Below are 25,458 nucleotides of genomic sequence, written 5' to 3'. Positions count from 1 at the left end.
CACTGACCAATGAACACCTTTTTGAATACAAGTGACAGTACCTCCAGCCAATGAAAGACCAGTTTCTCCCTGTGGTGCGTAATTATTTCAATTTTGTGTAACCCATCCATGATTTTTATTGGATAAGCCTATGAATAGCAGTAGAACGGCCTAATCAGGAGTAGAGACTGAGAACAGAATCAGCCAATAGAAAGGCCTTCAGGGCTGGGGCGGAGGTCTCGGTTTTCGCGGTGTCGGTGGACGAGACGCGGGGGCCATTTTGTGAGGAGACGGAGACGGAGAAGTAGTAGTAGCGGCTGAAGAGACAGTCTGGAGCAGTAATCCGTTTCTTTACCGGTGTCGGACCGGGGAGGTGGAGATTTAGAAGCCAACATTTTCTCCCTCTCCCCACCGGGTGAGTGGTGAGAGTCGGCCCGGGAGAGTCACTGAGATCCCTGGGGAAGAGCAGGGCGGGGGAGGGGAGGGGGAGGGAACCTGGGGGAAGAGGCGCAGAACGATTCCCTCCATGATAATAGCGCGGCCCAGACTGACTTTTCACTGGCGCGGCTTGAGTTTTTGAGGTTTGGGGGTAAAGGGATTCGAATTGGTCTTAGGTCTGTCGTGGGTTAAACGTAGTTCGAGACATCCCGTCAGCATGTGCTATATAACGGCACCCAGGAGTAGAAAATAACCATCTTTTTCCTTATGTTGGTCTCTCCTCCCCTCCCCCCATATCCTCCCCTCCCCCCGTGGTAACGGCTGCCGACCGCCTCCCCTGTACGACAGAGTCGGCTCTAGGGAAAGACCACGAGATGAAAGTAGTGGGGAGGGAGGGTGGGAGATGCTCATAATATGGATGAACTTGTTCGTGATGCTGATATTTTTGCTTTCAGTAGCTTTATTCCTCTTCTCCTTTTCTCCCTAATTAAAGATTGGAAAGGGGGCGGGTTACCCTGGAGATACTCAGTTCCATTCAGGTCCCTTAAATTCTGGAGACCTGTAGACGGGTGGGGGTTAGCAGATGTGTGGAGTGTGCCTGGAGAAAGATAACGAATTTTGCCGGTAGTGTGCCTTTTATACACATAATCAAAATAGCAGTTGCAGAATACTAACGTAAAATATTTTTTTCTCTCCTCTACAACAGAAAAGGTGGCTTTTGCAGTATTGAGCTTAAATTGCATTTGTTGGGGAAATACTCAATTAATTGAAATCCTAGATTATTTACTATTTTTTGTCTGCAGGTTACAAATCATAGTTAGTGAAGCTTTGCTGTGAGGTAGGTATTACTGCATTTCTTAGATGAGGAAATTGAGGCTTACAGTATGAATTGTCAAAAATCATACTAAGTCATTAGTGGAGACCTGAAAAAAAGTAAAAAATTTAAGCAATAAGGTTTTGTTATGCAGTTAGTACTACAAAAACCGTGTCGGCCTTTACAGTCACTTGCAAAAGTACCCTTTAGAAACCAGTGGAAGGAAACTGATCAACTTCCAAACTGTATTTTCCGCATATAAATCGTCAGTGAGATTTTAAAAATCATATTAATTTGGGTTTAATAATAATTACGATTTTTAGCTTAATTTATTCAAAAATTGAAGCTATAAAAAATTTCCTAAAAATTGAGTCTTGGGGATGGCTATCTTTAATTTTCAAGAAGGGTAAAATGTAGTTAAAGTAGAATCCAGAAAATCCTTTTTATTTTATATCTCATTAGAACTAATATTGTTAACTTTTGGTCACTGGTGACAAAATAAATTCAAGATCAAAGGAAATCTTTTAAGTGAGAGTAGAGGAACAATTTTATGCCAAATGGACCTGTATTGGATGGCTATCATACTAACAACATTTATATAGTGCTTTAACATTTGCAAAGTACTTTACTATGAGATAGGTGCTGTTGTTCTTATTTTATAAGTAGGAAACATTAAATGACTTGATCAAATAGCTTTGTGTCTGAGGTAGGATTTGAACTCATGCCATCCTGATTGCAGGACGACCATAATGTCCATTGTGCCCCCCAGCTGCCTGTTACGAATACTAATAAAAATCCTTTGTACTATCAGAACACAGAAAATAGTGGAAACAGTATTGCAATTTATTCACAAATATTAAACTTTTTCTAGAAATAGAGAATACTCGATGGGTTAAAATGTAATAGGTAGTCTCCATCTTTCATAGAAACTTAACTAGGTGCATTTGTCAGAAGTAATTAGTAAGAGATAAAAATTTTAGAGGACTCTTAATTCTGGCTACATGGATACTGGAGGGTCATTTCTGGCTCCTAGCATCATCACATACACCTTGAACTATCTGACTGGCCATAGATTTTTTTTTTTTTTTAATTTAATATTCAGATGTACTTTACAATGTGGGGTAGAGGCATCATTTTAATATTGTGGTGCCCAGCTAAAGGAATAAATGAGAAAAGAAGAGATGTGTATATATAATATATATATATATATATAATATATATATATATGTTGCCTGCACATTATACTCAACATGTTGTGACACATTTCTACCACCCTGAAGATCTTAGGAATTCTAATAGTCCAGTATCCCAAATTTTAGATGTAGGAGCTGAAGGACAATCATTTAGTGTTCTTGACATTATTTTACTCCTCTTCTAGAAGTTGTTACTTCTGTAAGGTAAAAAAAAGACTAGAATATAATACTTAATAACTTTTTTCTGTGTAGCCATTAGTTAAAGCCTATAACAGAAGTTTGTTATATGTCAGCAGATTTTATAGTATCACATTTGAAAAATGAAAAGTTTTAGGTCTTGATTTATATAAAAGAATTGAATGAATGTTTTTCCTTATTAAGACTCATTGTGAGAAGGAAACTTAGGAATTAACATTCCATGGGGAGGCAGTGTGGTACAAATAAAAAACACTGGATTGTTAGTAGCTCTACTATTAACTAGGTGTTTGAATTTAGTCAAGTTATTAATAACCTTTCTGAACCTCAGTTTATCTAAAGTGAAATAAGAATTAGATGATCTTTAACATGTGTAATGTATGATAGCCCTCTTTATTTGTACAAAAGATTTTTTTAAAAGTGATAAACGTTCATCAAAATCAATCACAGCTACACTATGAAAAAATACTGATTATATCTCTATATGTAAGAGTGGGATTCATTTTCTCAATTTATCCAGGGCCAAGGTTGGTTGGTAGAAGCTTTTGTTTTTGGTTTTTTAAATGAAGTTCCTCAATTAAAAAAAAAAAACAAACAAACAAGAAAACCCCAACCACTCACCTATCCTCTATTTATAAATAAACGAGTGTCCTAAAGCAATCTCTTGAATAATTAGGCTATTTTAAATAGTTAAATTTTCTTAAAGATTTGTTTTTGAGATATATTGTTTGATCATGCCTAACTCTTTTGTGTTATGTTATTTTATATTGGGAATGTTAGAGTAATAAGGACTTAGGCCCCAGGTATAGAAATGGCTTTGGGACAAGAGGGAACTATTTTGAAAAACTGTCCCTTATCCCCCAACAGATTTGTGGTATTCTTGTAATACCTGGTGTCTAAAAATAGATTTAATAAAATATGATATCCACCTTCCCTTTTCCATTTCTTTCTCCCTCTAAAAACAAAACTAAAACTATAAAATTGGCCCTAAGAATTTTCTTTAGTAAGGTACATGGAAATATTTGATTGGTTATGAAATTTTTGGCATACATGTATAGATCAAGATATATTTATAAAGCTGCCTTAAAGGAATACCAATTTTCTTGATTTTTCCCCCCCTTTTGTAATTCATCAGTTTAACAAAATCGAACTTGAGCCTGAGTAAGCATTAGTGTTGAAGATTATTTCTCTTTGTAATACTCCTCTTGCTCTTTTTTAGTTTCTGAGAAAAGGGATACCATTGCAAAAGGGTCTTGAAGTTGACGATTCAAATTGTAAGCACTGGCTCCAAGTAGTTTTTTATTTGGCCTCTCAGTGTTTAAAACTAAAACTAGTATTTGAAAACTAATTAAAGAATTAATAAAATAAAATTTACATCTTCACAACTTTCTAATCCTGGAAAGGTTATTCATCTGACTCCAAATCTGGTCTATATACCTTTTAATTTCTATCTTGCATGTGTAGAGTAAAAGTTAAAATTACAAGTCATGCAATTTTATTTTGGGCATTACAAACTCAAAATTGGCATTAGAAGTTCTTGGCCTGAATGAATTTCTTGGTTTTATTTGTGTTAATTAAAATTTGATTTGGAAAAGAATCTTTTGTTGTATATGATAGAAAATTTACTTTTTTAAGTTCACTGATAAATGTGGAGTGCTGGGTCAATGTTCTATGTCATTTTCATAGGAGATGAGGTAGCTGCTTTTTTCTTTTTATAGCCATAATACCCTGGGTCATAGTAATCCTTGGATACTAACATAGTAACTAGTAGTTGAACAAGCCTGTTAATTTGTCTTTGGTATTGGTACCAAGTGCTGTTTTAGGTGAAGGCTCAAAAGTTTCCTGCATTTTATTCAGTTACCTTATGGGATTTCCCTCCCCCCATTGTCAATAAATTGATGATTCCTTTTTAGCCTATGGAGTTCCATTGTGCATGCCTTAATACATGTTTGTAGAGTTAGTATATTCTGACTTCTTGATGTCTTAAGACTTAAAGATGAGCCTTTCTTTGATATTTCTTTGTAATGAAGTAACTTGAAAATATAATCTTAATAAAAACCTTTATTTTAGTATATAATCATTTCTCCATTCGTGGCCAGTTTTCCCTAACTTTATGATAAACATCCATGTTTACAAATGATCTTTTTTGAGAGTCTCTTCAAGGTATATTCTGTTGCCCCAGTATTTTCTTGATTTATTCTGGTTACCTTCCTGTTTAAGAATTATGAAAGACAGAGGTAATGAAGATGATTGAAGCTCATCTTTTATCATATCTATCCAGTGGGATACTTATTTATATTTGCCAAAGTGGGGTTGGAGTTGAATTTAAAACTTCTTTCCAACAGTCAAGTGCTTCTGTCTTGGGGGTTTTTTAGGGCACAGTATTTCTGAGGAACTTTGACTCAATCTGTCCCTTCTCCTTTCACAGGGCAGCAAGGCGAACCCCATCCCTACTCACTGGAGCTCAGCTTTGATTTTTAAACCCCCTCCCTGCCCTTCCAAAACACACACACTCCCATCCAAAAGCCTGATTTTGTAAAGAAATTTTAAACATAATGATGCAACTTGGCGCGCACTGCGGCAAACTTGTAGGTGTTTTTTTTTAAAAATTGTTTTCAAAAACGAGACCTGGATTTAAGATGTAATTTTTAAAATTTCTATTTCTATTTTTTTTCTGCAGCAGTTGGGTTAGAGGAGGAGGAGCCTTTTAGCCTCTCATAAACTGACCTCTCTACTTCCTCATGTATTTTTAAGATTGAAATGATGATGTGAAAAGGGCTTTGCTTGTCTGCTACTGAGAACTTTATACCCTTGCGGTTTTTGTGGAAACTGCTTTTGGAAAGAAAAGAAATAAACTTTACTGACTTGACATTTTTGCACCTCCCGTTTTTCTAATCTGGGCTATTTTTATTTTTGTTTTTTTACAGTGAGATTTTTTTGATCTTCAGCTACAGTAAGTTATTCCAATTTTTTTTTTCATTTTTCCTGACTTTCCGCTGATTTCCTTTTTATTGTTGTTACTAGTTACTATTATTATTATTATTTATTATTATTATACTTATGATGGTGGTGATGATGATGATGATAATGGCACTGCTGATTTTTAACCGGATTAAATCGAGTTTTTCTGAATGTTCCTGAGCATTTCTCCTGCCTCCTGATTGACTTGGGAGTTTTGCAATATTGGAGAGAGAGCTGAGGCATTAGCATTTTTAAGTGGATTGATCCCATAAACCTTTTCTCTCCCAACCCCACCCTCACCCCCATCCCTTTCCCCACACTCAAAGAATTTGACTGGCTGCTTAAGTCTGTGACCTAATTTTTCCTGATCTATAACTTAACTGTTTTAGAGCATCTCTGGACGTCTGTATTTTTAATTTTTTTTATTTTTATTTTTTATTTTTAATCTTTCATTTGTTACATTTTTAAACTGTGCTGCAATAAAATGTGTGTGGTACTTCTGATCACCTATGGTGGTGATGGCATTTTCCCCGAAAGCCATCTTCTTCCTATGCCCCTTGAAATCCCCTCCTGCTCTTCATGTACACTACCCCTCACAAACTACAAGCTGCAACACCATGGATTCCCAGTCTGGAGCAGCAGCAACCAGGATCACCTGGAGCCAAAGAAAGGGGTTCTTCGGAACAGATGCAAACCCATCCTGGGTGATGGTAAGAGGTGTGAGGTCCAGTTGGTTTCATTGAAAAGACTAGGAAATACTCCCAAGTTCAAGTGTCCTCATAATAGATGTCTTGTGGAAATAACATTTAGGTTATGCCTTCACTTTGGAACTCAAAAGACTTTTCTCTAGGAAAGGTCACCCTCATTTCTATTTTGAAGCTTATAAATCCAGTAAGACTTACTAATTTAGGAATTTGTATTGGGATAATTGGGGAAAAGCAGAGTTGAACTTTGCCTTTAGAATTAAAAAAAGATATTTAAGTAGTATCCTTAAATTTTTAGTATAATTTGTAACATCTAAGAGAATGATTTTTTTTAATACTTTAGAAACATCAATTAATAAAATTAAAAATCTTATTAATCTGCTAATTAAAAACCCAAAGGGACCTCTTAATAGCTAACACTGTGCATTTAATATTAAAAAATTTAGATTTGTAAAAGACTTTAAAGGTTTTCTGTTCCTTGTGTGGTAGATGGGGAAAGCTACATTTCTTTAATTAAAACTCAAATTCCTCACTAATTTAGAATTTTTTACCCAAATTAGTTCAAATTATTTTCACTATAAATTTAGTTGATAGTATAATGTGAGACATCTGATATGAGATATACGATTTTCACTTGTTTTGAATCTTGTAATTTATTGTGAAACCTTTATTATAATTTTATTATTCAAAACACCTCAAAATTCAAAATGACAACCTAAACAAAGTAGTTATAACCAAAATAATTTGTAAATGAAAATATCTTAAGCATTTGAGTAACTCAATCCCTGCAAATAGGGGGGAAAATTTAGTGTTTATAGTCATTCAAAGGAAGAAGCTATCTGACTGTTACTTGTGATTTTTGTGCTTAATTTAGATCCTATTTTAGAATAATGTGAGACAGGCTTTTCTGAGATTAGACATTCATAAAAATTATATATTTACAAATGAAGGTGCTGCCAATAAGTACAGTAATGAGGCTGTATCATTTTGGACATTAAAAAGTATAGAAGATTTATTTAAATAGCATGTAGTGTTGGATGTTCAATAACAATGAAATTCCCTAACTGATTATTGTTAGAAACCTATACTACAGGAGGTTATAACACTTAGCAAATTATCGCCTGATTCTGTTTTTAATAAATTTTGCTTTTTTTCCTCCTTTCAAAAGACCAAAACAAAATCATAAAGCACTCATAACTATATCAATGAAATCTGATTAAAATAAACTGGAGCGAAGGAGAAAAGATGAGATGGGATAAATCAGTAAAAGGCAACTTTGAGTCTTAAGAAGTTTATGAGAAAGGGATTGGAGCATGATAATCAGGAAGGCAACAAACCTCTAGTCCTGATTGATAACTTTATATAGACCACCTCCTTCAGGTGTGTGATCTCCTTAAACACCTTTAAAAATACGGATCCTGGGGCTAGAATTTTTAAATGCTGCCTTTGGATAAGGTGCTGGCATCATTTTGTATATAAAATTATAGTGAGGAACAAATTGGCTAGGTGACAGTGGCTGACTCTGGGGAATTGTTGGTTCGTAAACTTAATAAATTCATTGGAAGTGCTTAGAGGTAGTAATAATAGTCCATTTCTGGCTTGTAAATAAAGGAAGAAAGAATCTGTTGTTTCTTGCCAAAATTCTCAGAAACTATTTTATGGTATTTTATATTATTTACTATTACGCTTTAATGTTGGCCATTCCTAATGGAGGGGAATGATAGCCTACTTAACCTCAAAGCAAAATGATCAAAAGAAATTTGTACATTTGTATGAAGGTATATCAGATAATAGTGATTATATATTTGCACAGATTCCCGATTTCATCAGTAAGGATAAATAGATCTACCCATTTACGCTTTTTTACCTTGTGTAATAATCTCCCCAGAGAAGCCTTTAAGGACCTTTTGTGCAGGGTGTTAACCTTAGCCTTTGATTATTTGGTTAAAAAAATGAATAAACTAGATATTTCACCAAGGAAAAGGTTGGAAAGCCATTAATTTTCTTTGTTTTTTTAAAACTATACTTCTAGATAAATAGCCCCTCCAGCTTTATGCTTTATGTAGTTTAATTGGTGGTCTTTTTTACATTTTGTCTGAGCTTGGGTATAATTTTGTTTTAAAATATATCAACCACCTGGTTAAGCCTATTTTAGGATGGCTAAGCAGATGGTCATATGAACAAGGAACTTTAAAAGTTTATAATTGATGTAATAGAAAACATAAGTGAAAACAATTTGCCACAAGATATAGATAATCCTATTTGCTGACAAGGCCTTATTCATAGGTTTCAAAAGTGTAGCTTTATAGCAATAGGGAAACAGTCACATGATCAGTTGATAGTTGAGTCCCATAACTAGCTCTAGTCTGAGTGATGGTTAGTAGCACCTGGATCAGTGATGATTTAAAGGTTTACTAAAGAAAGCTAGTCTCATTCTGCTTAAATGCTTCTCCAAGATTTTTTTCTTGGGGATTAAATTAATAGTTTAATCTGGGACCTTTTTTTTTTTTTTTTTTTTAATTTAATAGCCTTTTATTTACAGGATATATACATGGGTAACTTTACAGCATTAACAATTGCCAAACCTCTTCTTCCAATTTTTCACCTTCTTCCCCCCCTCCCTAAAATGGGGATGACCAGTAGATGTTAAATATATTAAAATATAACTTAGATAATAAGTATACATGACTAAAATATTATTGTGCTGTACAAAAGAATCAGACTTGAATTATTGTACATTTAGCTTGTGAAGGAAATCAAAATGCAGGTGTATAAATATAGGGATTGGGAATTAATGTAATGGTTTTAGTCATCCCCCAGAGTTCTTTTTCTGGGTATAGTGGTTCAGTTCATTACTGCTCCATTAGAAATGATTTGTTGATCTTGTTGTTAGATGGCCTGATCCATCAGAACTTCATCATCTAGATTGTTGTTGAAGTTATAATGATCTCCTGGTCCTGCTCTATTTCACTCCGATCAGTTCTGTAAGTCTCTCCAGGCCTTCTGAAATCATCCTGTTGGTATTTCACAGAACAGTAATATTCCATAATTTTCATATACCACAATTTATTCAGCCATTCTCCAACTGATGGAATCCATTCAGTTTCCAGTTTCTAGCCACTAAAAAGGGCTGCCACAAACATTCGTGCACATACAGGTCCCTTTCCCTTCTTTATAATCTCTTTGGGATATAATCCCAGTAGTAACACTGCTGGATCAAAGGGTATGCACAGTTTGATAACTTTTTGTGGGACCCTTTTTTTGAGGTCAGAATTGATCCAGTATGCTAGAAGTCTTTGATTGTTAGTGATTGAGATGAAATAATTTCTGGTCTGAATCTTAAGAATGTAGGGATTTTAACTTAAGGACTTTAACTTAATAGAATTATTTCCTTAGCATCAGCTCAAGGCAAAATTTAGTTTTCTAATCAAAACAAACATGCATTTTCTGGCACTTTTTATAACCATGGTGTTTTTGTATAGACATCATCCAAGGCTAGGCTAGAAAGGATTATATTGCAAGTAAAGATAGTAATCTGAGCATTCTTATCTTTAATAGGTAGAGAAATATGTTTGCTAAAAAGATAAACTTTAATTTCTGTTAACTGCTTTAAACCTCATTTACTTTTGGGGGGAATTTATTAGAGCTACAAGATAACATTGCATCTTTTAAAAGTTAAATATGTATTTATACCCTAAAGATAGAAGAATGAAATTCTGTGGGGTTTTTTGTTTTCTTGTAATTTTTAAAAATAAGAGCTTTTTATTTTCAAAATACATGGAAAGATAATTTTTTACGGTTACCTTTGCGAAACCTTATATTCTGAATTTTTCTCCCTCTTAATCCCTTCATTTCTCTCCCTTAGACAGCAAGTAATTCAACATAGGTTAAACATGTACAATTCTTTTAAACATTTCCATATTTATCATGCTACACAAGAAAAATCAGATCAGAAAGGGAAGAAAATTATTTTACATTTAAGTTAGTGATACATAATGGTTTTGAAATGAACAGTTTAAAGAAAATGATGCCTATTTTGTGTACTATCCTGAAGAAAAACAAAACAAAAACCAAAACCTGTTTTAAATATAACTCTTGAGGTTTATAAGGCATTTTATGTAACATTCTCATTCAGTCCTCATAACTATGCTGTGAAGAAAGTGCTTTCCTATATTTTATATATTTAGAAACAAAACCTTGCTCAAAGTTCCAAAACTACTTTGAGTTAGGTTTGCTTGTATAACATCCAAATCTAGTACTCTAGCCACTATAAGATGAAATTTTTGTGTAGTCTTTTCAGTATTGCTAGGTTATGTAAGTTATTAGATTTAGGACTGGAAGGGGTTTTAGAGATTGTCTAGTTTTAACCCTCCCCCATTTCTGCCTCACTTTTACTGAGAAGGAAACTGGAGTCCAGAAATTTGCCTAAGGTAATAAAAATAATGCATTGATGACTAATGATATATCCCCAGATTCTTTTTATGTTGCTTGACTGACAAAAATCTCTTGATGAGTAAGTGAAATTTTCATTCCTGGGTATTAGAATATTGTTTTATTTTAGTACACAATATTGGGAACAAGGTTTAAAGGTAGAGTGGATAAAAATCTGACTGCTTAGGCCAAATAATAACAGGAAACAATTATGAAGCTTCTGTGTTTGAGTACCATATTAAAAAGTGGCAGAGAAGATCTAGCACATTTTTCATTGTTGTAAAATCCTAAATTGGTAGGAGTCAACACCAAATAATTGTTTGATTTTAATTAAGTTTGGAGATTTCAGAAGGGGGTAATGGGGGCAGGACTTCATGGAAGTTGACAGGGATAACCTTGTGGAGTGAATTTGCCGAAGTCATAGGTTAATGATACATATTAGAAGGGGAAAACAAATTTGTGGAAAGGAAGATAAACTGTAACCTACTTAAAAAGATAGGTTTTCTATACCTTGTCCTTCCACTCCATATGGGGTCCTGAAAATAGCTCCTTTAACACAAAAGATCTAGATGGATGTTAAAATTCTTTTATTTCTATTTATATGCAATTGTGACTCGACAGTACCTTTTAAAAAATTATCTTTTGATATGAACCATCTGAGTTTTAGAAAGCTTTTTTTTTTTTTTTTTTTTAAATTTAATAGCCTTTTATTTACAGGATATATACATGGGTAACTTTACAGCATTAACAATTGCCAAACCTGTTCAATTTTCACCTCTTACCCCCCACCCCACCCCCCCTAAATGGCGGATGAATAGATGCTAAATATATTAAAATATAACTTGTACACAATAAGTATACTGACCAAAACATTATTTTTCTTACAAAAAGAATCAGACTCTAATTATTGACAATTAAATTTGAAGGAAATCAAAAATCGGTTGCATAAATTAAGGGATTGAATTCAATGTAATGGTTTTAGTCTCTCCCAGAGTTCTTTTTTCTGGGTATATGTTCAGTTCATTACTGCTCCATTAGAAATATTTGGTTGATCTGTTTGCTGAGGATGGCCTGATCCATCAGAACTGGTATCATCTATATTTTGTTGAAGTATATAATGATCTCCTGGTCCTGCTCATTTCACTCAGCATCCGTTAAGTTAAGTCTCTCAGGCCTTTCTGAAAATCATCCTGTTGGTCATTTCTTAAGAACAGTAATATTCCATAATTTTTCATATACCACAATTTATTCAGCCATTCTCAACTATGGACATCCAAGTTTCAGTTTCGCCACTACAAAAGGGCTGCCACAAACTTCGTACATACAGGTCCCTTTCCCTTCTTTATAATCTCTTTGGGATATTCCCAGTATAACAATGCTGGATCAAAGGGTATCACAGTTTGATAACGAGCATAATTCAAACTACTCTCCAAAATGGTTGGATTGTTCACAACTCCAAACAATGAATCAATGTCCCAGTTTTTAATCCCCTCAACAATCATTTTTTTTCCTTCATCTTGAATTGACGGTGGTTATCTTAGAGTTGTCTTAATTTGCATTTCTCTGATTCTTGTTTGGGCATCTTTTCATATGACTAGAAATAGTTTCAATTTTTCATCTGAAATTGTCTTTCATATCCTTTGACCATTTTCAATTGGAGAAGGTTTTTTTTTAAATTAGAGTTAATTCTCTATATATTTTAAATGAGGCCTTTTCAGAACCTTTATGTAAAAATATTTTCCCAATTTATTTTCCTTCTAATCTTGTTCATTATTTTGTTTTTACAAAAACTTTTTCAGTTGGTATAATCGAAATTTTCTATTTTGTGATCAGTAATGATCTCTAGTTCTGCTTTGGTCATAAAGACCTTCCCCTTCCACAGGTCTGAGAGGTAAACTATCCTATGTTCCTCTAATTTATTAATAATTTCATTCTTTATGCCTAGGAGTTTTAGAAAGCTTAAAGAGTTTAGTGACAGGAAGATACTTAAAGACATCTATTTAGGTTTAATTCCTTCCCTATTCTAAGAATCCAAGGGATCAGTGTTGTAACATCTGTTAACAGGAAAACGCCTAAATTAGGTGTTTCTATTAATGACTAGATGGTTTTTCATCAAAGGAGAAATAACTTTGCAGCTAATAATGATTCAAGACCTGTGTCTGTTGTTCTAATAACCATTTCAGTGTGTTTATAGTCTTCTATGGTTTTAGGAAATTAAAGTTTTTTTTTAATACTTTTTTGTATTTGAGATACTAATTTGGAATAAAAGGAAGAAAAACAAATGTTACATAGCAGTGAAATTTAGGAGGTTTTAGAGACCATATACAGTAACTATACAAGTACAGCTCCCTAAGCCTGTTGAAATTTGCTTTAAAATTTAATAATGTATATATTGTCTTCCTTACAGTGATAATAATAAAGATTACATACCTTGGATTTTCTACTTTACAATTATAGTGTTCTTTGTCATTTTATAAGTTTTAAGTTATTTTCCCTTCTTGTTTTTATTTGCATTGTAAAAATTAATCTTCACTCTTATTCTCTAATAGAATAGGCTAGACAGCATGGAACCTGTTCTATCAATTTTTTAAACTCGTGTCTTAAGAACTTAATTTCCCCTGGTGTATCTGAGCATCTGGGATAAGCTGTATAAGAAAGACTTTTAAGTAACAAAAGCACCTAACTTTTGAAGTTTGCTCTAAACCAGCATCTATTTTATTTTCCTTCCACTTCTTAGACTTAGAAGTAATGTGGGTCTGGAAAATATAGCAACGTGAACCACTTAACTGCACTTGAATTTTGATTTTTCTTTGTCCATCACCATAATAAAAGAAGGAGGGGACAAAGATGATTTTGGGGACATAAAAGGAAGCACTTAAGCTGAACCTTTTTACTTAAGAATTTTTTTTTGACTTCTATAGGATTTGCTGTGTTGTCAATTGTATTTTATCTGCCTAGTTTCTAGTAAAGCCAAAATAGAACTGAAGAATTTTAAGAGCATATGTTTTTGCAACCCCAAATCAGTTAAAAGATGGATCAGCCAACTTTTTTTCATTCTTAACTCTTTGCTGCCATCTGGTGATAAATATTTTGAAAATTCAAATATCTGTGATATCAGTGCTCAGCACATCTTAACATTTTTCAACTCTTGAAAGAAGTATTCATGTTAAACCAGCTTGTAGCTTCTGAGTAATCTGTGGATCTTGTTAGGTCTCTTATTGATATCTACCTATGTTTACGTGTGTGTAATTAACAGAAAGTATAGTCTTTTCCATGTGCTCACCTTTGCATTGAAATCAAGGTATCTTGTCTTAATTTAAAGGTTTATGTCAGATCTTAATTCTCTCCTATAACAAATGTAGATGTATTAATCTGCAAATATTTTCTAATTGTTTTCCATTTCATGGAAACCTTGAAACAATGTTGCCTTAGGGTGCATGATGACACCAACTTGAGTTATCTTTTCATTTAGGTACAACTTCTGTCTTCTGGTTTCAGAATGAAAATATTGATGGATAGTTTAAAAAAATTCTTGTGTATCAGTTCAGTCACTGGGCAAAGAATATACATAGAATACCACAGGTAAATTAATACTTGCAGATACTACCACTGCCCTTTTCCTTCCTCTTACCAAAGAAGGGGGCCAATCATGATTGAAGTCTATTTAGTATTTTTACTTTATTGTAACTTATGTTTTATTACCTAGTGACTTTTGATGCTGAGCTCTGTACTTCTGGTTTGAAGAACAGATTAGGTTTTCTGTTTTTTGCTTTGTTTTTTAACTAACATTTTCCAGTGTAGATATCTTTTAGCACTTGTGTACTTTTGAGTTAAAAATTAAGAAACCGGGTATTTTGATCAAATTTTGTCATTAGAATATGGAAATAAATGTTGGGGAGCTTTTATGTGTCCAAGTGATAGACATGAAAGTATTGGAAGTCCAAGATGCATTGCATAAGTTATTGTCTAAGGAAAGTCATTTGTTTTGTAAGTATTTTTAATTGTAAAAATTTGAAAAAGCTGTTAGAAATCATGTTACTGTGTATGCTTTCTGTTAATTTTTTTGGAATTGGACAAATGAGAAATGCTAGCTTGTGGGAATCTAAAGTGGGGAAAAATATTATTGTCATGTTTTCATTAGAAATATGGTCTTAAGAAGGTTCTTGTTTTCATCTTTTCTTTTTTGCTTAAGCAGTCCAGTTTGTAATCCATGATAGTTAATTTTTGACTGGTATCATGTGTTGGAACACATGATTATACTTAATAATAACATTCAACATTTATTACCACCACAATTTCTTTTACCCATTACAGATCTGGTATTTGTGAATTTAACTAAATTTTATTTAGAAACTTTTTAGCTCTTGATTAGTGATGTGTAAAAGTCCACCATTTTTATTTTTTATTATTATTATTTTAAATAATTATAACTTTTTATTGACAGAACCCATGCCAGGGTAATTTTTTACAACATTATCCCTTCTACTCACTTCTGTTCTGATTTTTCCCCTCCCCCAGATGGCAAAGCAGTCCTATACATGTTAAATAGGTCACAGTATATCCTAGATACAATATATGTGTGCAGAACTGAACAGTTCTCTTGTTGCACAGGAAGAATTGGATTCAGAAGGTAAAAATAACCCGGGAAGAAAAACAAAAATGCATAGTTTACATTCATTTCCCAGTGTTCTTTCTTTGAATCCACCATTTTTATTAAGTAGCACTTATGTTTTAAAGTAATTCTGTGGTAAAGTGTACATGTTTAGGAATGTTGACCATCACTTTATAAAAATTAGAAGCTTTGTTTTATATATTAGTCACTATTGAATGTTTACTTTTTTGTGTCTTTTCCTCTTTATTTGACTTCTTAAAGACCCAAGTTAAATGAAACAATCAGTGATTTATGACAAATCCTGTTTGGCTTTCAAAGCCTTTATAACTTAGTCTCCTCCTATTTCTCCAATCTTAAACCTTTTCTTACAGCTATATACTCTCCTATTCATTGGCTTTCATTTTGTTTTTCCTCAGATTGAAACACACCTATACCTGCAAATTAACTCCTTTCTTGGTTTCCTTCCAGTCTCAGCTACATTCTCACCTTTCCCCGTTGACCTTAATGAGAGTGCCACTAATATGAGTGCCTTCCTTCTTAATCATCTCTCACTTAATGTTTATATATCTTGTTTGTACCTGGTTACTAGGCTCTGAAATCTGGATCTACTAAAATCATTAAACCCTTTTGGATTCCCCAAGTAGAAAGTAAGTTCCTCAATGGCAAAGACACTTTTGTATTTGTTGTATCCTTAATTCCTGGCACATAGGTACTTTAAATGCTTGCCAACTTCAAATGCTTGCAAACTCTTTTCTATAGTAAAATAAAAAACTTATAACTGAAAAACTACAGAAGGCTGAGAAAGTTGTTTTGGACTTTGTTTATGCTTTGGGTTCTAATCAGTTATCTTTGACTGGCATGGACTTAAGTTTGCATCTGATAATTGAGGATATGTTATTAACATTCCTAGAATTTTCAGAACATCATAGTGGAGCTGATAGAGACCTCAAAAATGATACAAGCATACAATCCCTTATACACAAATGAGGAAACTTAGGCTAACAGTAATGACTTCCCCTAGGTCACACAGAAAATAAGAAACAAGTGGGATATGAATTCAGCTCCTTAAAGACTTCAAAACCTATCCATTGTATGATACAAATTGTATTCAGAATAACTTGAAAAAGAGTTACAACAGATACATTTTCTTAAAAACCTATTAAAAGAAATTTGTAAGGTAGAACCACACTGAACTAGCTATCCTGCTACTGAAATTTTCTGTCTTACGTTATTAGCCATTTCTGGAATTACCCGTTTACCTACCTAATCATCACTTGCTGCCCATCCCAGTAATTTTGCACTTCTAGCTACCTTTATTCACAACTGATTCTTAGTCGTCCATCAATCTTGCTCTCATTCCCATTCCCTCATTTAACTTGATGTCCCATTTTAAAGGCTCTCTTTCCCTCTGTCCCACCTCCCTCCCTCTCTTGTCCCAATGGTTTCTGGAATGCACACTGCATATGGAATAAACTAGCTTTTGATCCTAAGTATTTGCCTTTTCATTTTTCATTTAATGAGACCTTGCTTCTTCCTGGTGACATGGCTTTACACTCCATATTTTTCAGTCCTGCACACTTAAGTGTGTCTTATCACTCGGTAACATTTCTTCTCGAAGGTTTATTTAATTTTTATTCAACAGTCAGTTAAGATCCTGGTTGCTATTGTTTTTATTACCTACCAGACTCTTTTCCTTTCAACTATATCCTTATATCCCTCAGCCTATCACCTCTTGAACTGGCTATATATTTGCTTTTTATTTTTGTTTTTTTGCAAGGCAATTACTTGCCCAGGGTCACACAGCTAAGAAGTGTTATGTCTGTGGCCATATTTGAACTCTGCCCATCTATTGCCCCTGTAATTTGCTTCCCCATCTTAACCTTTTAGTAAACCAGTTCAACTATACATTCTCTCAAGTCCATTGCTCCCCTATCCTATCAGAAACCATTACTTTAGTGCAGAAAGGCAATTATTACACCTTCTAAATTGATTCACGAAGACACAGGTGAAAATAGTTTTTTGAAACTTTTTATTCCTCATACCACCCACAACTCTTCCCTCAGTTCCACTTAGTTGAAAACCCTTGTCTCACAATTTGCTGAGAAAAATTAAAGCTATTCCATGAGAACTCTCACTTTTTTTCTTTGTTTTCCCACTTATTCTCCATCCCTGTCCCATGAGAAGGGGTGAAACTTTTATCTTTTTTAAAAAAGTTTTTTATTTTTGAAACATGCATAGATAATTTTCAACATTCATCCTTGCAAAACTTTGTTACAAATTTTTTTCTTTTGCCCCAACCCCTCCCTTAAATGGCAAGTAATGTAATATTTGTTAAACATATGCAATTCTTCTATCTATACATATTTGCACAATTAAGCTGCACAATAAAAATCAGATCAAAAAGGAAAAAATGAGAAAGAAAACAAAATGCAAGCAAACAACAAAAAAAAAAAGAATGAAAATACTGCAATTCTGATCCACAATCCCAATTTTCCTCCCTAGTTACAGATGGCTGTCTTCACATTGGAACTGGTTTGAATTAAGAGGTGGAACTTAATAAGGCAAACTACTATAGCAAATTATTCCTACCCAGTAATTTTCATTTTCTTCCCTGTTTTATTGGATACTTTCATATTGCCCCATCTTCAAAAAAAAGTTTTAATTCATCCATTCCTGATGGTTTTTCATTTTATGAATTTTTTTACTTTTATGGTGAAATCATATGGTGCAATTGACCTCTTAAGTACTTTTCTCATTCTCTTTAATTCTGTTAATTATTATTCAACTGAAATTTGTCTTTAAACTTAGCAAACTGTCAGATTTAATGGCCTTTTCTCTTTTTTGTCCTTTGCATCCTTTGAAACTTGATCAGTCTCTTCTCCTCGATACTTGTAAGTTTTGTGGCACTTTATTATTTCCTACATTTTTGACCATTCCTTCCTGATTTTTGCTGGATCTTTATCTGGGTCACATCCACTAACTGGGAGCATCCCCACAGGGCTCTTTTCAATTTCACTTTATGATCTTTTTTTGTCAAATTTTTTTTCCCATCTTTTAGATCCTATCAGCTCACATGGAATTCAACTTTATGTAGATAATTCTTAGATATTTGGTGTTCCTGATTTTCACTCTTCTATTAAGCATCTCAAACTGAGTATTAATATAAACATCTTGAAACATGACTTGTCCAAGTCTGAATTCATCCCTTTTGATTTCTCCTATTAATGTCAAAAGGTATTTCTATTCTCTATCTCATAAATTTACAATCTAGGTTTCATAACCACTTCCTTAATCTCTTTTCATCATTCCTTTATCTTAAAATTAGCTAAATCCTGTCATTTGTTGCCTTCAATATACCTCATAGATAATGAAAAGGTATGTGCCTGCTTCTGTCTAGTTCATGTTTCTTCCTGGATTATAGCCTTCTGGAATTCCTGGATTATAGCCTTCTGGTTTGTCTTCCTGCCTATTAAAGTATAATTCTCCATTTATCTGTCAAAGTGTGATCTTTCTAAAGTACAGATCTGATCGTATCATGCCCTTGTTGAGTGAACTACAGTGACTTCCTTTCACTCTTAGGATCAAATGTGAAATCCTCATTGGCTTTTTTTTTTTAATAGCCTTTTATTTACAGGATATTTGTATGGGTAACTTTACAGCATTGACAATTGCCAAACCTCTTGTTCCAATTTTTCCCCTCCCTCTCCCTCCCCCAGATGGCAAGATGACCAGTAGATGTTAAATATATTATTAAAATATAAATTAGAACATAATAAGTATACATGACCAAACCGTTATTTTGCAGTACAAAAAGAATCGGACTCTGAAATATTGGACAATTATCCTGTGAAGGAAATAAAAAATGCAAGTGGGCAAAAATATTGGGATTGAGAATTCAATGTAATGGTTTTTAGTCATCTCCCAGAGTTCTTTTGCTGGGCGTAGCTGGTTCAGTTCATTATTGCTCCATTGGAACTAATTTGGTTCATCTCATTGCTGAGGATGGCCAGGTCCATCAGAATTGATCATCATATAGTATTGTTGAAGTATATAATGATCTCTTGACCCTGCTCGTTTCACTTAGCATCAGTTCGTGTAAGTATCTCTGGGCCTTTATGAAATCATCCTGTTGGTCATCCCCTACAGAACAACAATATTCCACAACATCCATACACTACAGTTTATTCAGCCATTCTCCAATTGATGGGCATCTACTCAATTCCCAGTTTCTGGCCACTATAAAGAGGGTTGCCACAAACATTCTTGTACATACAGGTCCCTTTCTTTTCTTTATGATCTCTTTGGGATATAAGCCCAGCAGTAACAGTACTCATTGGCTTTTAACGTCTTGCAGTAGGCGTTCTCCTACCTTTTACAGTATTGACAAACCTTATACCTGCCCTTGTCCTCTTCACTGCAGTGATACTGGTCTCTTGCCTCTTCTCAGTATCCATATATTACTTCTCTGGGCATTTTCACTGACTGCCTGTACCTCTCTCTTCATTTTACCATGTGTATTCTCTGACATCCTTTGAGTCATAACTAATAATAATCTACCTTATACAGGAAGCCTTTCTTAGTTGGCATTAGTGCTAGTCCTTTCCCTTTGATAATTTTCAATATAACATAGATATATCTGGTTTGTGTCTAGTTTTCATGTTGTCTTCCTCAGAGCCTCCCGGGAAGCCTTTGAGAAGGAATGGGAAAAAGAAGGAAAGGGAAGTAGTATTTCCAGTGCTTACTTAGTATAGATCTTTTTTTTGTTTACTTGGGTACGACTCTATGGACTAGTAGTACATTGGCTTTTTTTGGCAGAGACACTGGAGTAGTTGGCCATTTCTTTTTCCAGTGGATTAGAGATTCAGTGACTTGCGGGAGGTCACACAGCTAGTATCTGAGGGTGCATTTGAACTTGGGTCTTCCTCATAAGCCCAATTCTCTATCCACTGAGCCATCTTCCATGTACATACATAGCAGGGGCTTAATAAATATTAATATTAGTTCATTATCTTTTGTAATATGTTTATTTGAAGTCTTAGGCCGTTTCTATGATATCTTTTCCAATTCCTGCAAATTAACCATTTTTGTGTCACATGACAATCTGAGTTTGGGTTTGAACCAAGTCAGAATTCAGGTAGTGTGGCATTTATTTCATTGAAGTTTGCAAATATTCTCTTTTTAGATACTTAATTTCTTAGTCAACTACTTTTTAAAATTCAGGATTTATATAATAGTAATTTGAACATGTTCAGATTGTTCCTCTTGATTATCTGGGAAGACTTAAATTGTAGAATTTTTTGGAAACAAGGTAGTAGATTTCATGCTGCAAAGAAACTAAAGTTATTTAGATCAAATCCTTATCTTCTGCCCCCCCTCCCTTTTATTTTTTAAGAAACAGAAATTGAGACCCACACCTAGATAGTAAGTAGTATAGATAGGAATTATATCCTCTGCAAATTCATTGCTTTACCCCAGCCTATCATATAGTTTCATTCCAGAAAAAATGACTTGCTATCCTTAAGGAGCATTAATAAGCCATGAGCCTATTACGAAATATACTATGTAACAGATCTGATATGATGTAGTTTACAACATTCATTTTTGTAAGATGTTGTGTTCCAAATGTTTCTTCCTTTCCTAACTTTTCCCCCTCCCTAAGACAACAAACAATCTGATACTGGTTAAACGCATAATCCTTTTGAACACATTTCCATATTTGTTATACAAGAAAAATCAGGTCAAAAGAGAAGAAAATGATGAAAAAGAAAAAGCAAACAAAATACTATACTTCATTGTACATTCAGTCTTCAAAGTTCTATCTCTGGATGTGGATGGCTTTTTGCATCTCAAGTTCATCACAATTGATCACATAATATTGCTATAATTATGTATGATGGTTCACTGATTTCTGCTCACTTCACTCAGCATCAGTTCATATAAATCTTTGCAAAAGATTTTTGTCTTCTGAAATCTGCCTGCTCATCATTTCATATAGAACAATAGTATTCCATTACATATATTGGCCACAATTCAGCCATTCCCCAAGTGATGGGCATCTCCTCACTTTGCCACCACAAAGAGAACTGCTTTTGTACATGTGAGCCCTTTTATATTTTTTTTTATAATTTCTTTGAAATAGCTAGTATTACTGGATCAAAGAGGTGTGCAATTTTATAGCCCTTTGGGTATAGGCAATAAACTCTTTTATTAAAACCTAGTCATCCATTTTTATACCAAAAGGCTTAAAGTGGATTTGAAAATAAAAAACATGAGAATTTCAGAAAAGACTTTTAGGTAAGACTAATGATTTATTTGAAATCAGAATAGGCAGATTATAATGGGTTTAATAAACATCAGGATTACTAAAAGCCCCATTAGTAAAGCAGAGGAACCTGTTGCTGCTTCAAGCCCTATTTAGAATCAAAACACTATTGTATATTGTTGGAGTAAAAGGACAATGGAAGGAAACTTGATAGTTTTTGAAATCTTCAGCTTTGTTGCTACAATAGCATTTATGTAGCATTTTTGGTGTTTGCCAAGCATTTTAAAAATAATCTCATTTGATCCCCGGAACAGATCTGAGAGATGTTATTCCTATTTTCCAGATGAAACTGTAGCAAGGTTAAGTGACTTGATAGCTAAAGAATGAAAGTGTTCCTGATTTGACATCCTTCTATTCACTTTTGTCACCTAGCTGCTTCCTCAGATTTAGATATTTGTGCTGTGTCACAAAAGCAATTTAGTGTTTTACAATCTTAGCTGCTGCTAGGTATTTTGGGCAATTAAAAAAAAAAGCTAGAAAGGACTGTGTCTTGGAAGAAAACGTTTTTCTATGTGGTCCAAATGTTCTTGTCATGACCTTTTTAATCGGTGTGATTCAAATGGTTGAACACCATTTGTAGTTTAGGGCTACTAACTGTGGCTATTCAGAAATGATTGCTTGGTTAGGTGAATTCCCATCAGATCTTTTCAAATTATATATAATTGTCTTAACACCAGAATTGACTGGGCTATCCTTTGAACCCACAGATTAAATGAGTTCAAACTTATTCATAAGATCCTTTAGAAAATCTTGGCATGGCTAGAATGCCTTTAACAAATTTAGCTTTCACTTACAGTTCCATCTACAACATTTCTTTAACTTCTCTTAAAACGCTTCTAATAACAAGGAACTTAGAACCTTGTAAGACAAGACAATTCTATTTTTTGGTAGAAAATTGTAGTTTACAGAACTTTCTTACTAATTAATGCCCACTGGTTCTAATTAAATTTCTATTGCTTAAGGTTTTATAAAGAACTTTAATCAGCTATGTTGTAGTAATAGTCATGGCGGGTAGTAATGCTAAAGTGATAGTTGTTTTTATTTATGGAAGTGAAGGTTAAGGAAGTAAAGTGACTTCATCAGTGCTCTGGTAAAATTGCAGATTGAGATTTGAAGTCAAATGCTGTTATTCCCAACAGGATGCCTTTTCCCTCTATACAGTTAAATCGTTGTTTCATAGACCACATATATTTGGAGATACCTAGTATTATTTCCTTAGACCAAATGTTGCAGTTTGTTCAGTTACAATTTTTCCAGTCTCCGTTTACCTTAACTCCCAAACTAGATTTTCTTGAATTAATGGTTTTTATGATGACTTTTGAAAGCTTTGGAAAAAGTGAAATCTTTCCTATAAAGATAAAATTACATGGGACCTACGTAGCCGTTTGCCAAGGAATATAGTAACTATCATTTACTGTTCCAATAAGCATGTGATAGGTATGTACACATATATCCTTAGGCTTACCATATCTTATGGCATTATTGCTTGGATTTTAGCAGTGAGCCATTACCCTATTTCTATTCTAAAACTTAATTCTTATAATTTAAATGGCTAATCTTTGCCTCTCCCTCCCCCCAAATGTATTTACTATTTAATCTTTCACACAATATATGTGTGCAGAACTGAACAGTTCTCTTGTTACTCAGTGAGAATTGGATTTAGAAGGTAAAAATAACCCAGGAAGAACAACAAAATTGCAAGCAGTTTACATTCATTTCCTAGTATTCTTTCTTTGGGTGTAGCTGTTTCTGTACATCCTTGATCAATTGAAACTAAGTTAGATCTAATCTTTGTTGAAGAAATCCACTTCTATTAGAATACATCCCCTCATACAGTATCATTGGTGAAGTATATAATAATCTCCTGGTTCTGCTCATTTCACTCAGCATCAGTTCGTGTAAGTCTCGCCAATCTTCTCTGTGTTCATCCTGCTGGTCGTTTCTTACAGAACAATAATATCCCATAACATTCATATAGCACAATTTACTCAACTATTCTCCAATTGAGGGCATCCATTCATTTTCCAGCTTCTAGCCACTACAAACAGGGCTACCACAAACTTTTTGGCACATACAGGTCCCTTTCCCTTCTTTAGTATCTCTTTGGGGTATAAGGCCAGTAGAAACACTGCTGGATCAAAGGGCATGCACAGTTTGATAACTTTTTGAGCATAGTTCCAAATTGCTCTCCAGAATGGCTGGATGTGTTCACAATTCCACCAACAATGTATCAGTGTCCCTGTTTTCCCACATCCCCTCCAACATTCTGCTATATCTTTCCCTGTCATTCTAGCCAATCTGACAGGTGTGTAGTGGTATCTCAGAGCTGTCTTAATCTGCATTTCTCTGATCAATAGAGATTTGGAACACACTTTCATATGCGCGTGTTTTCTTATTCTTATAGTCTTGATTAGAAATAGGAAAGTATATTGGTTGATGCACACAGATGTCACTGCCTCACAATGAAGGGCAAAAAATGAAGTAAACAGCAATTTTTGGGCAGTGTTTAATAGTCCTATATCTTGTAAGGATTTTGCACAAAAAAATAGCTTATAATGATGGGTCCTGAGTCATCAAGAAAATATTAAATTGTGTTCAATATATTGTATTGAAGACAATGAGACATGACTTTTTTTTGTTAAAAGCTTTTTATTTTCAAAACATGAATAGATAATTTATAACATTCACTCTTGCAAAATCTTGTGTTCCAAATTTTTACCTTCTCCCTTACTCCCTACCCCTTCCCCTAGATGACAGGTAATCCAATATGTGTTAAACATGTACATTTCTTCTATACATATTTCCACAGTTATGCTGCTGCACAAGAAAAATCAGATCAAAAGGGGGGAAAATGAGAAAAGACAGACAATGGAAGCAAACAAATAAAAAGTGAAAATACTATGTTGTAATCTACACTCAGTTGCCACTGGCCTCTCTTCTCTAGGTGCAAATGACTTCATCACAAGACCATTGGAACTGATTTGAATCATGTCATTGTTGAAGAGAGCCACATCCATTACAATTGATCATCTAATGATCTGGTTCTCACATCACTTGGCATAAATTCATGTATGTCTCTCCAGGCTTTTCTGACATCCTGCTGATAGTTTCTTAAGGAACAATCATATTCCATAGCATTCACATACCATATCTTATTCAACTGTTCTCCAACTAATGGGCATTCATTCAGTTTCCAGTTTCTTGTCACTACAGAAAGGGCTGCCACAAACATTTTTGCACAAGACGTGACATTTTTGAAAGATTTGTTTTAAAGCTGTTTAATTAGCAATGTTTTGGAACTTAAACTTCAGTAATCTGAGAATTAAGCCTGACATTTCCTTGAATGTTCTGAGTAATTGAAATCTTATGATACTGTTAATGATAGGCCTTTGAGTTTTTCCCCCCAGTCCATGATAGTGTTCACTAAAAAACACAAATAGGGAGCAAATAGTGGTTTTATTTATTTATTTATTTTTGATGATGTTGCCTTATTTTCCATGTATATTTATAACAACAGTGCTGGCACAAATTTAAGGAACTATCCAGTTTTCCTACTTCCAGGCAGAAACTGCTAAATTACTCTGGATGAAAAGGTAAATTTTAGTTAAACATTGTTAAGGAATAATTTGCAATAATTTTCCCCATGTTAAGTGTGGCTGTTGGAATACATTAACAAGGACTTTATAAATGATCTTAACCATTTCCCCTTTCCATTTTCACATTTCAATCTTTTTCTTAGGACTCCTATTAAAATAAACTTTGAGCATCAATCCTGAGAAATGGTTGTGAATAATTAAATTAGAATATTT

At 33.9% G+C, this 25,458-nt stretch overlaps 1 protein-coding gene across 7 annotated transcripts in view; it reads left to right on the top strand.

The window, feature by feature from the left end:
• The first annotated feature begins 215 nt into the window (after positions 1-215).
• Positions 216-25,458, top strand: part of HNRNPC (heterogeneous nuclear ribonucleoprotein C) — a 46,289-nt gene continuing 21,046 nt past the window's right edge. Inside the window, exons 1-3 of one of the 7 annotated variants that reach the window (XM_031954998.1) lie at positions 223-394; positions 5,048-5,207; positions 5,300-5,572. The gene's annotated coding sequence lies outside the window, so the exon portion shown is untranslated. Of the gene's footprint in view, positions 395-5,047; positions 5,208-5,299; positions 5,573-5,656; positions 6,291-25,458 lie in introns of those variants that run through there. The other 6 variants (XM_031955000.1, XM_023499091.2, XM_031954997.1 and 3 more) reach the window with 6 other exon arrangements.

This window comes from Sarcophilus harrisii, chromosome 2 (assembly GCF_902635505.1).
Source record: "Sarcophilus harrisii chromosome 2, mSarHar1.11, whole genome shotgun sequence".
Classification (NCBI taxonomy): Eukaryota; Metazoa; Chordata; class Mammalia; order Dasyuromorphia; family Dasyuridae; genus Sarcophilus; species Sarcophilus harrisii.
This window is presented reverse-complemented; position numbering and strand designations above follow the sequence as displayed.